The sequence below is a fragment of the Suricata suricatta genome, chromosome 8 (genome assembly GCF_006229205.1).
Source record: "Suricata suricatta isolate VVHF042 chromosome 8, meerkat_22Aug2017_6uvM2_HiC, whole genome shotgun sequence".
NCBI lineage: Eukaryota > Metazoa > Chordata > Mammalia > Carnivora > Herpestidae > Suricata > Suricata suricatta.
In genome coordinates this window covers 135,234,693-135,249,423 of record NC_043707.1, presented here as the reverse complement: position 1 = coordinate 135,249,423, position 14,731 = coordinate 135,234,693, and positions in this window count along the sequence as shown.

Sequence of the window (14,731 nt, the reverse complement as noted above, 5' to 3'; positions counted from 1 at the left end):
CCCGCACACTGGCTCTGCCCTGCTGGAGTGTGGAGTCTCAGCACTGGTGCAGCCGGATCTGGGAACAACCGCATTTAAACCTCTGCATGAGGCCAAGTTATCGTGTTCGTTTCATGCGTGCCTTCATTCATTCATTCATTCATTCATCACACGTGTACGGAACGCTCAGTGTCGCCCAGCATTTTACCAGGTGCTCCTGATGGGTGCCATTATGAACTGTTTTATCACCAATATTCTAACCCAGGGCACAGTGAACTTTCTGTAAAGTACCCGTCAGTAACTATTTTCGGCTTTATTGCCGTCCAATCGCTGTCTCAACTACACGGCTCTGCCTTTGTAGGAAAAGCAGCCACCGGGAGCAAGTAAATGAGCAGGCACAGTGGTGTCCCAATAAAACTTTAAGGAGGGGAAATTTGATGGGCACCTGGCCGGTTTCGTTGGGAGAGAATGCCATCTTGATGTTGGGGATTGTGAGTTCAAGCCCCACGTTGAGTACAGGGAGAGATGACTTAAAATAAAATCCTTAGGGGCACCTGGGTGGCTCAGGCAGTTAAGCAGCCAACTTCCGTTCAGGTCATGATCACATAATTCATGAGATCTTGTCAGTGCAGACCTTGAATCAGATCCCCTGTCCCCTTCTCTCTGCCCCTCCCCCCCAATAAACAGTTAAAAGAAGAAAACACCCACTCAAAGTCACTTTCCCAGTCCACTCCTCACCGGAGACTTGTGACTTGTGACCGAATCTGCCGTTTAGGAACTTCTAAAGGCCTTGGGATGGAAATATGATCTGTGCCAGACAGGCCTGCCAGCCAGGGCACAGCCGGGAGCCAAGTCCCTGCGCGGTGTCCTTACCAACCGGGGTTGAGGCGCCAGCCGTGCTCCTCGGTGGAAAGGTTGGCTTGTCCCCGTGGTTGCCTGAGAAGTGCTGGCACCCCCAGGCTTGTCCTAGAGTTTTAGCTGAGCCCCTGCCCGCCCCCAGGGGAAAGCCCGTGGGGAAGCAAGCTTCTCCATGCTGTCACAGAACAGTGAGTTCCTGGGCCACTGCCAGGAGGAGCCAGTGTCCCAGGGATGGGCCACAGGGGGGCCTGAGCCCTGAGTCCTGAGCTGACAGGTACCTTTAAAACCCCACTGAGGGACACCTGGGTGGCTCAGTCGGTTAAGTGTTCGACTTCAGCTCAGGTCATGATCTCAGAATCGTGGGTTCGAGCCCCATGTCGGGCTCTGTGCTGACAGCTCAGAGCCTGGAGCCTGCTTCCTATTCTGTGTCTCCCTCTCTCTCTGCCCCTCCCCTACTCATGATCTGTTTCTCTCTGTCTCTCAAAAATAAATAAATGTTAAAAAAATTATTTTAAACCCCACTGAATAGCAGTTAGAGCTCCTTTAAGACAAAAAAAAACTGAGTCTGGGTGGCTCAGTCGATTATGCATTGACTCTTGACCTTGGCTCAGGTCATGATCTCATGCTTTGTGAGTTTGAGCCCCCAGATCAGTCTCCATGCTGACAGCGTAGAATCTGTTTGGGATTGTCTCCCCCTTTCTCTGCCCCTCCCCCGCTTGCTCTCTACCTCTCTCTCTCAAAATAAATAAACATTAAAATAAAAAGAAGGCGAAAACAAAAACATTGATACCCACACTTTGTGATCTAAAGTCCCCAGACTTTTAAAGAATTAAGTGCTAATGGGGCATCTGGGTGGCTCAGTTGGTTTAGCGTCTGACTTCAACTCAGGTCATGATCTCACGGTTTGTGAGGTTGAGCCCACGTCGGGCTCTGTGCTGACAGCTCAGAGCCTGGAGCCTGCTTCAGATTCTGTGTCTCCTTCTCTCTCTGTCCCTCCCCTATTTGTGCTCTGTCTCTCTCTGTCTCTCAAAAATAAATGGATGTTAAAAAAAAAAAGAATTAAGTGCTGGTATTTTCAAGGACACGAGGTTATGGAAACTAAGTTGGCCAGCTTTTCCGTAGCAAGGCTAGCTTGAAGAAGGGACCAGACAACTCACTGTTGATTCATTTCCATGTATGTCCTGAGACACAGGCGTGCAATAAAAACCAAAGCAGAAAAAACAAATGTAAACAAATGTCCTCGGTTGGGACTTCCGGCGGAAGGACCAGAGACACCCCGGGGAGGAAGGCTTAGCCAGAGCTGGGGCAGAAGAGCAGGGGCCCCGCAGGGAGGTGATGTTTGAGGGTAGAGGGACCAGCAGGGAGAGGGGAGGGCGCAGACAGAGGGCACAGCGTGTACAAAGGCAAGAGGCATGCAGGAGTGCCCCGTGACAGAAGAATCTGGAAATATTGCCAGGGGCAGATTGTGTTTTGAAATGGTGGATTTGAGCTCACATTCAGCTGGGCACAGAAGGACGGGAATCCTGTAAAACCGCTGTTGAGGGTCAGGGGCTCTGTTAGACACCCCCCCCCCAGCCCTGCTTCCCCCACCCCTGCCCAGGGCTATTAACTGAATGGATCAAACATAGTCAGGGACCCACCTGTATCCCCTCAGCCAGCCCCGAAAGTCAGGGCAGACACCTCCTAGGCAGGCCCCTGTGGCTTCCTGAATCCTCCATGAGACCCGTCCCCGGCTATGGGAGCACTGGAAGTCTGAGGGATCCCGGGTTAGCAAACTAGGGCCCCTGAGGAATAGGAGTTGGTGGACAGACACCCAGTCTCCTCCCGGTCCCTTAGGGGGACATTCTGAACCCTACGCAGCTGCCCTGGGGTCCCAAGAGGATTTGGCCCCACATTCCCATAGTGGTAACAGCTCATGAGCACCCCCTTCCTCTCTCCCCTCACCTCACTCCAATGCCTGGGACCCCCATCCCAAGAAACGACCCCTCACCCAAGCCACGTCACAGTCCATGCTACGGAGAAAGGCAAAGGCAAGCATAAATGTTCCTATTTGGTTCATTCTGGAACACAGGTGGTACAAATTCAAACCCAAAGTCACATGGAGGTGAGCCTGTGAACACACATTTCCAGGGGGGCTTTTTTTTCCCTCCTTGCATCCAGATGATAGACAATCCTCCTCACCTACCTTTGTGGGCAGATGTGTTCTTCACCGGTGCCTGGCTGGCTCAGTTGGTTAAGCGGTTGATGTTGGCTCAGGTCATGATCTCGTGGTCTGTGAGTTCGAGCCCTGAGTCGGGCTGACAGTCCAGAGCCCAAGTCAGGGCTCGAACTCACAGCTCAGAACCTGGAACCTGCTTCCGATTTTGTGTCTCTCTCTCTCTGCCCTCCTCTGCTCGTGCTCTGTCTCTCTGTCTCTCAAAAGTAAATAAATGTTGGGGCGCCTGGGTGGCTCAGTTGGTTAAGCGTCCAACTTTGGCTCAGGTCATGATCTCACAGTTCGTGGGTTCAAGCCCCGAGGTGGGCTCTGTGCTGACAGCTAGCTCAGAGCCTGGAGCCTGCTTCAGATTCTGTATCTCCTTCTCTCTCTGACCCTCCCCTGCTCACTGTCTTTCTCTGTCTCTCAAATATAAAAAAATTAATTAAAAAATAAATGTTTAAAAAAATTCCACCCTTCAGAGAGACTATGGCCCCAGAGGACCCCACCTGCACCCTCATTTCGTCAACCATCTGCCCCCAATCCCCTGGGTTATAAAGTTCAGCAAATAATCAGAGGGTGGCCACAACTCTCTGTCTGTTGACCTCCGGTGATTTCCCATGGTCTTACTGAAAACAGCATGGGAGCGCCCCAAATAATTAAACATAGAATGACCACGTGATCCACCAACGCCACTCCCACGCACATGCCCAGAAGAACCGAAAGCTGTGTCACCAACAGATATTTGCACACTCGTGTTCATACCGGTCTTCTTCACAACAGCCAGAATTCGGAAGCAACCCAAGTGACCAACCCCCAAAGCATGAATGGATAAACAAAGTGTGGTTTATACACGCAATGCAGTATTAGTCAGCGTTTAAAACGGAAGGACAGGGCGCCTGGGTGGCTCAGTCTGTTGAGCCTCTGTCTTCCGCTCAGGTCATGATCTCATGGTCTCTGGGTCTGAGCCCTGTGTCGGGCTCTGTGCTGAAGCTCAGAGCCTGGAGCCTGCTTTGGTTTCTGGGTCTCCCTCTCTCTCTCTGCCCCTCCCTCACTTGTACACTCTCTCTCTCTTTCACTCTCTCAAAAATAAATAAACACTAAAAAAAAAAAATAAGGGAAGGACATTCTGACTCCTGCTACAACATGGTTGGACATTCAGGACACATTCTGCTGAGTGAAATGAGCCAGATGCAAAAAGACACACTGTATTATTCCACCTACAGGAAGTGCTTAGAGCTGTCAAACTCTTGGAGACAGAAAGTGGAAGAGTGGTTACCGGGGACTCCGGGAGGGAGCTAGAGAGGTCATATTTCATGGGGACAGAGTCTCTGCTTGGGAAGATGAAAAGGTCCTGGAGATGGATGGTGGTGATGGCTGCATAATAACCTGAATGTATTTAGTGCCACTGAACAGTATTCATAAAATGGTTAAAATGGTAAGTGTTGTTGCATCCATATTATTATTCTTAAAAGCGAATGAATCAGAGACTAACTCAGGTTTGTGGTTTAAAAGTTATTTGTAATGGAGGCACCTGGGTGGCTCAGTTGGTTAAGCATCCGACTTCGGCTCAGGTCATGATCCCATGGTTCGTGGGTTTGAGCCCCATGTTGGGCTCTGTGCTGACAACTAGCTCAGAGCCTGGAGCCTGTCTTCAGATTTGGTGTCTCCCTCTCTCTCTGACCCTCCACTGCTCACGCTGTCTCTCTCTCTCTCACTAAATTAAATAAAAACAGTACAAAAAATTTTTTTCTAAGTTATTTGTTATGTTTCATCTTGGATTTGGAGGAGTTTTCTAGCAAGGGGGTCTTTTGTCCCAAGTCAGCCACTTCTCAGGTGCACAGGCTCTGGAACCAAAGAGTGGAGAGTCCGGTGGTCCCTTAGATAGGTCACATTTTGTTTTGTAATTTTTTTTAATGTTTATTTGAGAGAGAGAAACAGAGACAGAATGAGCAGGGGAGGGAAGAGAGAGATGGAGATACAGAATCAGAAGCAGGCTCCAGGCTCTGAGCTGTCAGCACAGAGCTCGACATGGGTCTCGAACCCATGAACTATGAGATCATGACCTGAGCTCAAGTCGGACGCTTAACCAACTGAGCCACCCCAGTGCTCCTGATAGGTCACACACTTAACCATCCCAGAACCCCACCTATTTCCTTTATGGTATTGGACACTAGTTAATGATTTAATGTATTGTTTGTTTCTTTCTTATTGACAGTCTCCCCAACTGGAATTTGAGCTCCAGGAGGGTGGGAATCCCTCCTGACAGTGCAGAGCCTGCTTGGGATTCTTTCTCCTTCTTTCTCTTCTTCTCTCCCGCTCATACTCCCCATCTCCAGGTAAATAAACAAGCTTTAAAAAAAAAAAAAAAAAGGTAGGTGTGCCTGGGCAGCTCAGTCAGTTAAGCGTCCGGCTTCAGTTCAGGTCATGATCTCACGGTTCATGGGTTCGAGCTCCACATAGAGCTCTTTGCTGACAGCTAGCTCAGAGCTTAAAGCCTGCTTCAGGTTCTGTGTCTCCCTCTCTCTCTGACCCTCCACTGCTCACGCTGTCTCTCTCGGTCTCCCAAAAATAAATAAAAAAACATTTAAAAAAAAAGGTATACCCCTCCCAAAAAACTATATATATAACTCAGGCCTTTCATGATTCAATGACACAATTAAGCCCGGACTAATTCTAGAACTTGAAAGCAACCTGTGTGTGGCAGTGTCCTTCTAATGATAACTGGTGACTGTCCAATGGGGAAGAGAAGGCAGGCTGGGGGCAGGGACAGCAGATCTGGGGGAGGATGGGATGAGGAATCAATAGATGGGCTTTGTCAAAGTTCAGTTCCACCCACTTGTTCGCTACCCCTTTGCAAGGGTCAAGTAGGTAGGTGGATCAGATCCGGACAGATCTCAGGGAAGGGGTGGGGTCACAGGAATCCCTATAGATGGTTTTGAAAGTCTTATTGGGTTGGGTGAGGTTACCCAGGGAAAGACTGAGGCCCCGCCATCACAGACTGGGAAGCCTGGCAATGTTTGAGCTGCAGGGAACCACGTTTTAAACCGCAGTGTCAACTGCCCAGAACATGGCCTTTGGCGGTGAGTTGCAGGTGAAGACAGAGGAGGGACTCTGGAAGAATAAGTCTCAGTTTTCATCTTATCTCTGCCCCTCCTGGCCGTACAGCTCCGTAAGATGCAATTTCCCAGAGCCTCAGTCTCCCCATCTGTAAAATTGCCACAGGCCACGTGACCTACCTTATTTGTCAACAATCAAACAAACCACATTTCCCCCCAAGTGCTGTAGAGCACTGCCTTGGGGAACGTGTGGCCCGGTCCTGGACCCCGCCCATTTAGTGGGAGGGGCCTGGGGACCGCTGAGAGCTGTGAGGAAACCTGGGCTGAGCCTGGGGAAGCGGGAGGGGCCGCTTCTAGTTCAGAGAGGGCTGGGAAGATTCTGAACCACCTGGTGGGAGGCAAACCTTTTATTTATTTGTTTGTCCTCCCTCCTTGTCCCTGCCTCGCTAGTATCAGGTTTACACATCGGCACAAAGAGGAGGGACCCATGGGGAAGGTGGCTCACAGATCAGCTTATCTGGAACGTCAGAGGGAGGAAGCTAGAGGAAGCCTCTAACCCAGTCCTGGGAGGAGGGGCTCGCAGCACAGACTCCGGAGCCAAAACACACTGGTTCAAATCCTCTGTGCCTCAGTGTCCACATCTGTAAAATGGGAACAATAATAAGAGTCTCCCCCTGACACAGTGGTTGCAACAGTCAGGTGACTTAATACAAGAATCGGTGCTCTATAAATGTTAGCAAGGATTCTGGGTCCCTTTTGCAGATCCACGCTCCTCCCCTGACCTGGGCCAGGGCAACAGCATCAGGCAACCGAAGCCAGCTCCCCAGGGAGCACGGTGAGCTTGGGATCGTTTCCAGGAGCTAATGAATTCTTCAAACCCCCAGGGCTTGTTGGCACACTGCCCTTCCCGCCTTCTAAAGGATGCCCTCCTTCTGCCTCCCTGAGCGCGCAGACTCAGAAAAAAAAGCCCATTGAAAAAGGACCCATCCGGGGCGCCTGGGTGGCTCAGTCTGTGGGGCAGCCGGCTCTTGATTTCGGCTCTTGTTATGATCTCACAGTTCGTGGGTTCGGGTCCTACATCAGGCTCCCCACTGCCCTCTCTCTCTCTGCCCTTCCCCCGCTCCTGCTCTTTGTTGCGCACTCTCTCCCTCTCTAAATAAATAAATAAATAAAACAAACAAAAAAGAAAAGTGACTCATCCAAGTCTGTTCTGCTTCACCGACGGTTCCGGGACCCAGGTTCTCGGGACCCCGAGCAGTCAGGATGCCTGGCCACATTCTGTGTCCTTTGCCTACTGACCCCCGTGTGGCCTTCCAGGAAGCCAGAGAGAGCTGGCGCCTCTCAAAACTCTGGCAGGCTGCCACTGAGGGGAAGCCACCTCGGGGGGAAAAGAACTCTTCCTGACTTGGGATTTTCTTCTCTGAGACTGAAGCTCCAGGTGGCAGGACCGTGTGACATTCACCATCACGGATGTCCCATGCCGCGCACAGATGCACAGCAGAGTGGGGGACAAAGCAGTGTTTGGCACGGGACGAATGAATGGGTGGTGTCTACCCCACTTCTCTCTCTTGCTCTGCCCCACCCCCCACTCCCCAGGGGCCGGAAGCTGCCGTCAGGTCAGCGTTGCTTCTCCCCCTGCGGTGGCCACATGCACATGACCTTCAGGACTCAGCACTGCCAGGCTGAGAAGAGCAGCGGGCATCTCCCCAGTTGAGGGCCACACTCTGGGGACAAGAACCCAGACCCCACTCCCTGTGCCAAGGGTCCTCAAAGACCCCTGCCCTATCAAGCCTTTCCAACTGCCAGCCACCTCCCACTACTAATGTGGCTTGACCCCCACCCGGAGGGGCTGGGGGGGCTAGAAGCCAGCCTGTAACAAGGGGTGTGCTTCCTGCGGTTCCTCCGACTGAGGCACAGCCCCCTGACGTCAGGCAGGTGCAGTTAGTATCATCTCCTTTTGCAGTTGGGGAAACAGATGCTCAGAGACGCTGACTTGCCCGAGGTCCTGGGACTTGAACCCACAAGGCCTGACTCTAGGGTGCTCAGCCTACTGGGGAAGTAGCCTCAGCCTGGTGGGGAAATGCCCCCATTCTGCAGGCAGGGGCAGCTTGCTCAGCCTCTCCTAAGCTCGGTCTGCTTTTTGGGAAAGGGGCATAATAAAAGGAGCAGGAGCATGGCTTCTCAGGAGGGTTAGGGGAGATAGCCCTGGCCCCGCGGCCTGGCAGATGCTCTGCCCCCCAGGGTTGCCTGAGGATGAAACGGGAACAGCCCCGCTCAGTCCCTCAGGCACACTCCAACATCCAAAAAGACCTGAAGGCTAACTCCCTGGGCAGCTGATGGGGTTCCACCTCATTTTATGGATAACCCTGACCTTGCCTGACCTTGAGGCTATTTACCCACTGTTGTTAAATCCCAGGAAGAAGAACTGTCCGTAACTGTTAGGAGCTTGATTAGGGCGTGGTGCTCTGGGGGTGTCATTTAGTGTAAGTAAGGTCTATGCGTCATCTGACTTAGTTGATGTCAGAACAGCTCCAGTGGTTTGGGAGAAGGGGTTCTGTGTTGACGGCATCCTCCACACAAGGCTGGTATACAGCCGGTGCTCAATAAATGACAGCTCTCTTCTTTTAGGATCACACAGCTCCTTAACCTCTTTCTCTCCAGCCCACTCTGAAACAAGACTCCTTGTGCATTTCAGTGGCTGCAAGTAGGTACGAGTAAGAATCCCAGTAACAGCGTCTGTGCGCTCAGTACTCAGCCCTGCTCACAGTCCCCCCTGGGACTGCGCCACTGGGTGGTTAAGCACATGCCCTCCGCCATGGCACTTCCTCTGTTCAGATCCCAGCTCTGCCGCTCAGTGGCAAGGACTACCATTTGACGTCTCTGTGACATAGGAAATGGGGATACGGTCACAGCTCCAACTTAAAGAGTCCTAGCAGGAGGGAGAATGGTGTTAGCGGAATCACCGTGCTTCATCTCCACTCTGCAGTATGGACGGTGACCAGCCTCAGCATACAGGTGGGGAAGCTGTGGCATGGAGGGATGACGTGACCTGCTAGTTGGGCAACAGAGCTCTATGCTCTTTGCTCAGAGGCTGGAACAGAAGGAAGCATGGGAGGAGGGTAGGACAGTGCCTGCCTGGCCGGTTCGGTTCCAAGTGCCAGGGTTACTCTAGCCAGTCTCCACCAAGTTCCAAGCAGTATTTTTTTTAATGTTTATTTATGTTTGAGACAGAGAGAGACAAAGCATGAACAGGGGTGGGGCAGAGAGAGACAGACAGAGACATCGAATCTGAAGCAGGCTCCAGGCTCCAAACTGTCAGCCCAGAGCCCAAAGCGGGGCTCAAACTCACAGATCATGAGATCATGACCTGAGCTGAAGTCAGAGGCTTAACTGACTGAGCCCTCCAGGCGCCCCCAAGCGTTATTCAAAATACACTGGAGTTGACCTTATGCCAAAGATGCTCATTGGGGTTCAGGGCAGGTCGCCCTGAGATGTGCCACTTTGGCATATTGATTATTTAGAATTGAAGTTATTTAAGAAGCACCCAGTGCATAAAGGACACTCTGACCCTCCTCTGTCCCCCCTGAAAGCAGGAAACGACCTCACATGTGAAAGGCACCCTCCCTGGACCAGGAGAAAGAAAGACATCACCAGAGTTACGGATTTCTGGCTCAGAAGGCCAGATAAACAAACCTTGTTACTTCCTTTCCAATTTCCAAAAAAGCCCTAACTTCTTTGTCTTGTCAATTCTTCAAAAATTTTATTGTTTTCCTTTAAAAAAGGTAGGGGACGCCTGGGTGGCTCAGTCGGTTAAGCCTTCGACTTCGTCTCAGGTCAGATCTCACATTCGTGGGTTCGAGCCCCACGTCAGGCTCTGTGCTGACAGCTAGCTCAGAGCCTGGAGCCTGCTTCCAGTTCTGTGTCTTCTCTCTCTGCCCCTCCCCCTCTCATTCTCTGTCTCTCTCTGTATCAAAAATAAATAAAACATTAAAAAAATAAAAAAAATAAAGATTAAAAAAAATTTTTTAATTAAAAAAAAATAAAAAAGGTAGAAAACTTATCTGCTTCGGTCACTTCTTGGGGTCTAATATCTATGGGGCCCCAGACATATGAAATTAAATTGTTTTTCTCCTGTTACTCTCTCTTTTATTATGGGGGGTCTCAGCCAAGAAGGGTAGAAGTAAATTTATTTTCCCTCCCCTACAGTGCATTCCTTCTAAGAAAGGAACAGGGGAGCATGGGGGCAGGGATCATGGGCTCACAAAGGGCTTGGACAAACAGGTTCCAGCCTGGGGACCTGAAGAGGGCAACTTGCTGGCAGTGGCTTAGTGCGGAGCAGGAACAACACAGGCCTTTTATTAGCAAGAAGGCTGGGCTCCCGGAGCCTCATTAGGACTTTGGCGGAAACTTGGCTCAGGCTGGATTTCTTAAGGAGAAACAAAAGGAAGGAGAGCAGTAGCCCGTTGGGCCTTTGTCCTTTGCCCCCCAACCATACCCCCTGCACCGGTTACCCACCAGCCCTTGGGAAGACAAAGGCCTTGAACATCAGCTCGTTCTAGGTGAGGCCTCTCGGGAGAGAGAAAACAGCCCTGTTCCAACCTTAGGTTCAATGAGGAACCAAAATGCTCCTTTCAACTCCCTTCAAACATCTGAAATCATAGCCTGTGGGGGTGCCGTGGGAGGTGTTTTCCCAGTAGCCATCAGCTTTGCAGAAAAACAGGATTAAAAAAGCAATTAGAGGTTTGACAGCTAACAATCTAAGGAAGAAAGCAAGAACAAACCAGCATCAGGTCAGCAGGAAGCCTCAGGCCCTTCAAAGTTTAAAGCTGCAAAGAAACCGCTAACAAACCTCTCCCTTCCCCACCTACCGAGTCTGGGAGTGGTGGCTTGGATGGAGTCATGCCTCAGTGGATCTCCCTGTAGAACTGTCTGCGCCCTTCCTCATCCCTAAACTTGATCTGTTGTACATACACTTATACCTGTAGTCTGCTTGGCTTTTTTCCTTTCCAATCAACTTTCTTGAGATAGAATTTACATACAATGGAATGCACACATTTTCCTGAAGTTTGATGAATATGTATACCTCGATCAGGCTAGAGAGCATTTTCATCATCGTAAGAATTTCTTCTACCCCCTTTGCAGTCAGCCCCCTTCCTAGCCCCAGCCCTAGGCGTCCACTGATGTCTTGTCCCTGTACATTAGTTTTGCCTTTTCTAGATTTTCATATAAATGGAATCACATATTCCTTTATGTCTGGCTTCATTTTATGGTTGCTGTTGTTCAAATGCTGTCATAAATAGAGTTTTTTAGGGGGTGCCCCAGTGGCTCAGTTGGTTAGGTGTCCGACTCAGCTCAGGTCATGATTTCACAGCTCGTGATTTCAAGCCCCGCATCTGGCTCTGTGCTGCCAGCTCGGAGCCTGGCACCTGCTTCAGATCCTGTGTGTGTGTGTCTCTCTCTGTCTTTCCCCCACTCATGCTTTGTCCCTCCTTCAAAAATAAATAAATACTAAAAAATTTCATATTCAAACTGCTTGCAGCCGGCAAATGTTATTTCTTCCTCATATATTAACCTTGTCTCTTAAGATCTTACTAAATTCACTAACTAGTTCTAGGTCTTGTTATACAGATTCATTAAGACTCGCGAGTAAACTGTTATACCTTCTGTGACTAAAGACAGTTTTACTTCTTCCTTTCTGATCTTTATATCTTTTATTTATTTTTCTTGCCTTATTGCACCGGCTGGGACCTCTAGTACTACACTGAGTAAGTGGTCAGGGTACATGTCTTTTCTTGTCGCTGATCTTAGGGAGACAGGTGAGCAATCTTACCCCAATACGATGTCAGGTGTAGACTAGCTGTGGACGCCCTCATTTAGGGAGAGGAAATCCTTCCTGTTCCCAGTTTGCTGAGGGCTGTTTTCAGGACTGGGTATTCGGTTTTGTCAACTGCTTTGTCTGCATCTACTGACATGATCAGAGGTTTTTCTCTTTTAGTCTGTTCCCATGCTGAATTATATTGACTGACTTCCAGATGTTAACCAACTTTTCATTCCTGGGACATATCTCGTTTGGTTTGATGCATAATCCTTTGGATGTAATGCTGGGTCTGAGTGCTCCTGTTTTGACAAGGATTTTTATCCATAATCTCCGGTGTGCCCCCAGAGCCCGGAATGCTACCTGAAACAGAGTAAATGCTTGATTACACTTGATCTTAGCCAAAAGGCCAAGAAGCGATTGAGTAAATGCTTGATTAACAGGTGTTGAATAAATGAATGAATGAAATAGCTTCCTCAATGTGGCAAAGGACGTGCACGTCTCAACATTTTGACAAAATGTCCAGACTTCCTTCTGAAAATACTGTCCCAGCCTTCTCTCCCACCAACCCAGATGCCAGGCAGGGAGTGAACGTTGGTGGCATGCATTGCAATAAGACACAGCGGGGTAACCTGGTAGCCACAGCCACGATCCCTTTGCTGAGTCATAGGCAACAGGGGAGAGCGCTCGATTCCCCAGTGAACGAGGGCGGCCTCACATAAAAGCTGATTTTTGAGCTGGTCTCAGAGGAGGTCCAGAAGGCGTCAGGCCAGCAGAGGAAGGGGCGTCCTAGGCAACAGCATGTTCCAAGGCACAGAGGCATGCCTGATCATTGCATCAGCTGCTAACTAGCCGTGCGACCTTGGGCAAATTTGTTCTGCTTATCCATAAAAAGGGAACAAAAACAACAGGGTTGCCAAACATTGTGAGTATCCAACAAGATAATATATGTGAAAGACCTTGGAAAAACTCTAACAGGAAGGCAGCCTTACTACGAACAAGGAGGCGGGGCAGCCCGTTCATGAGTCCAGCACAGCCTAGACCAGCTTAGCAAAAGAAAGCAAGAGCCTCAGGGTGCCCAGGTGGCTCAGTCAGTCAAGTGTCCAACTTGCACTCTGGTCATGATCTCTCAGTTCGTGGGTTTGAGCCCCGCATCGGGCTCTGTGCTGACAGTGTGGAGCCTGCTTGGGATCCTCTCTTTGCCCCTTACTCACTTCCATATGCACATTCTCTCTCTTTCTCAAAATAAATAAATAGACTGGCGGCACCTGGCTGGCTCAGTTGGTAGAGCATGACACTCTTGATTTCAGAGCCATGAGATCAAGCCCCACGTGGAACCCCCAACAAACAAACAAAGCAAGAGGCTGGCACCTAGCCCTGGTGTTAGAAGCCTGGGTCCCAGCCTCAGACTCTCCTGTGAGAGAAGCCAACGTGGAGGGCTGTGTCTCAAGGATGGCATCCCCTCGGGTTAGAATCCTGCCTCGATGGGTGAGGTTCCCTCCTGGGTAACAAGGTTGAATTACTTTCTCCTTCCTTCTAGTCATGCCTCATAAATCATCTTCAGCTAAGACCAATGCTGACTTCACAAGCAGCTAAATAAAGCAAGGGATCCGGGAGATCCAGGAAACACAAAGAAACTCAACTTTTTTCCTTCCTGTTTGCCTTATTTCTTTCCTTTCCTCTTTTTTCCCATATGACTTTCCCCCTCTCTAAGCCTAGAAGTAATGGTTTTAATATGGAGTGTTCACTGCATTTGTGTTTTGGATGACTGCTCCTAAGAGCTGTTTTTAAAGAGTCCCAGCAATCAAATACCTAGCTCCTATGTTTGCACACAATTTCCCTTCTGCTTAAGCTCTCTTTGTGTTTACACACTGGACATCTAGCAACTTGGTCTGGTCAAGGTACTGCTTTTAGCCACTCTGGAGAGCGAAAACAAAGGGTTGGTATATTTTGTACCTTGTGCCTCTGGAGGCGGATGGAAGTAGGGAATAACAGACTAGGTAAAGGAGCAGATTTTTTATTACAAAGTAGATGAGAGGCATGAAAACTTTCAACGGCAGTAATGGAAGGAACACAGAGAAGTAGATGGCTTTGGGAGAATTTCAGGAGACAGAAGTGCCAGGTGAATGATGGGCTGCTGAGAGAAACAGACAGTGGGGAGTCCAAGGTAACAGGAAAGTTTCTGGTGTTGGTGGCTGTGCTGATGGCGGGATCATGGCAAGGACAGGAAATACACGAGGCAGGGCAGGTTTGGAAGGGGAAGAATGGAGAGATGAGTTCATTTCGGGGGCACGAGTATTCATTAGCTTCTTCATCATTACTCTCGGCAGGTACCTTGCCAGAAACAACCAGAAATAAAAGAAACAAGAACCCTGCTCTCCTGGAGCTTACACTCCAGGGGTAGAAGGACAGCTTAGAGGAATAAATCAACAAAATAACTGCAGGAGCCTATGTGAGCCAATGAAATGGAATCATGTGATAGAGGGTGCTGTAGGGTGGCCAGGGAAGGCCTGTCTATCAGACTTGGAGGTAAGACGCCAAGCTGAGTTTGACAGTGACCCAAGGACATACAAGTAGAGAAGCAGCTTGAATGGAGAAGCTTGGAGTTCAGAAGCCTGGGCGGCAGATGATCAGTAGGGTAGACCAAAAGCGTTTTTGCAGAACATAATGCTAATTATAGAAAAATCAAAAATAAGTTAGGCTGTTGTGATTATGTGTTTTCCCTAATCTGGACGTTGACTAAAGAGCCGTGGGATGCAGTATGTAATTTATACACCTTTTTGCACACCGTATCACAAAAGCTAAACTAAAGATACACTAAAAAAG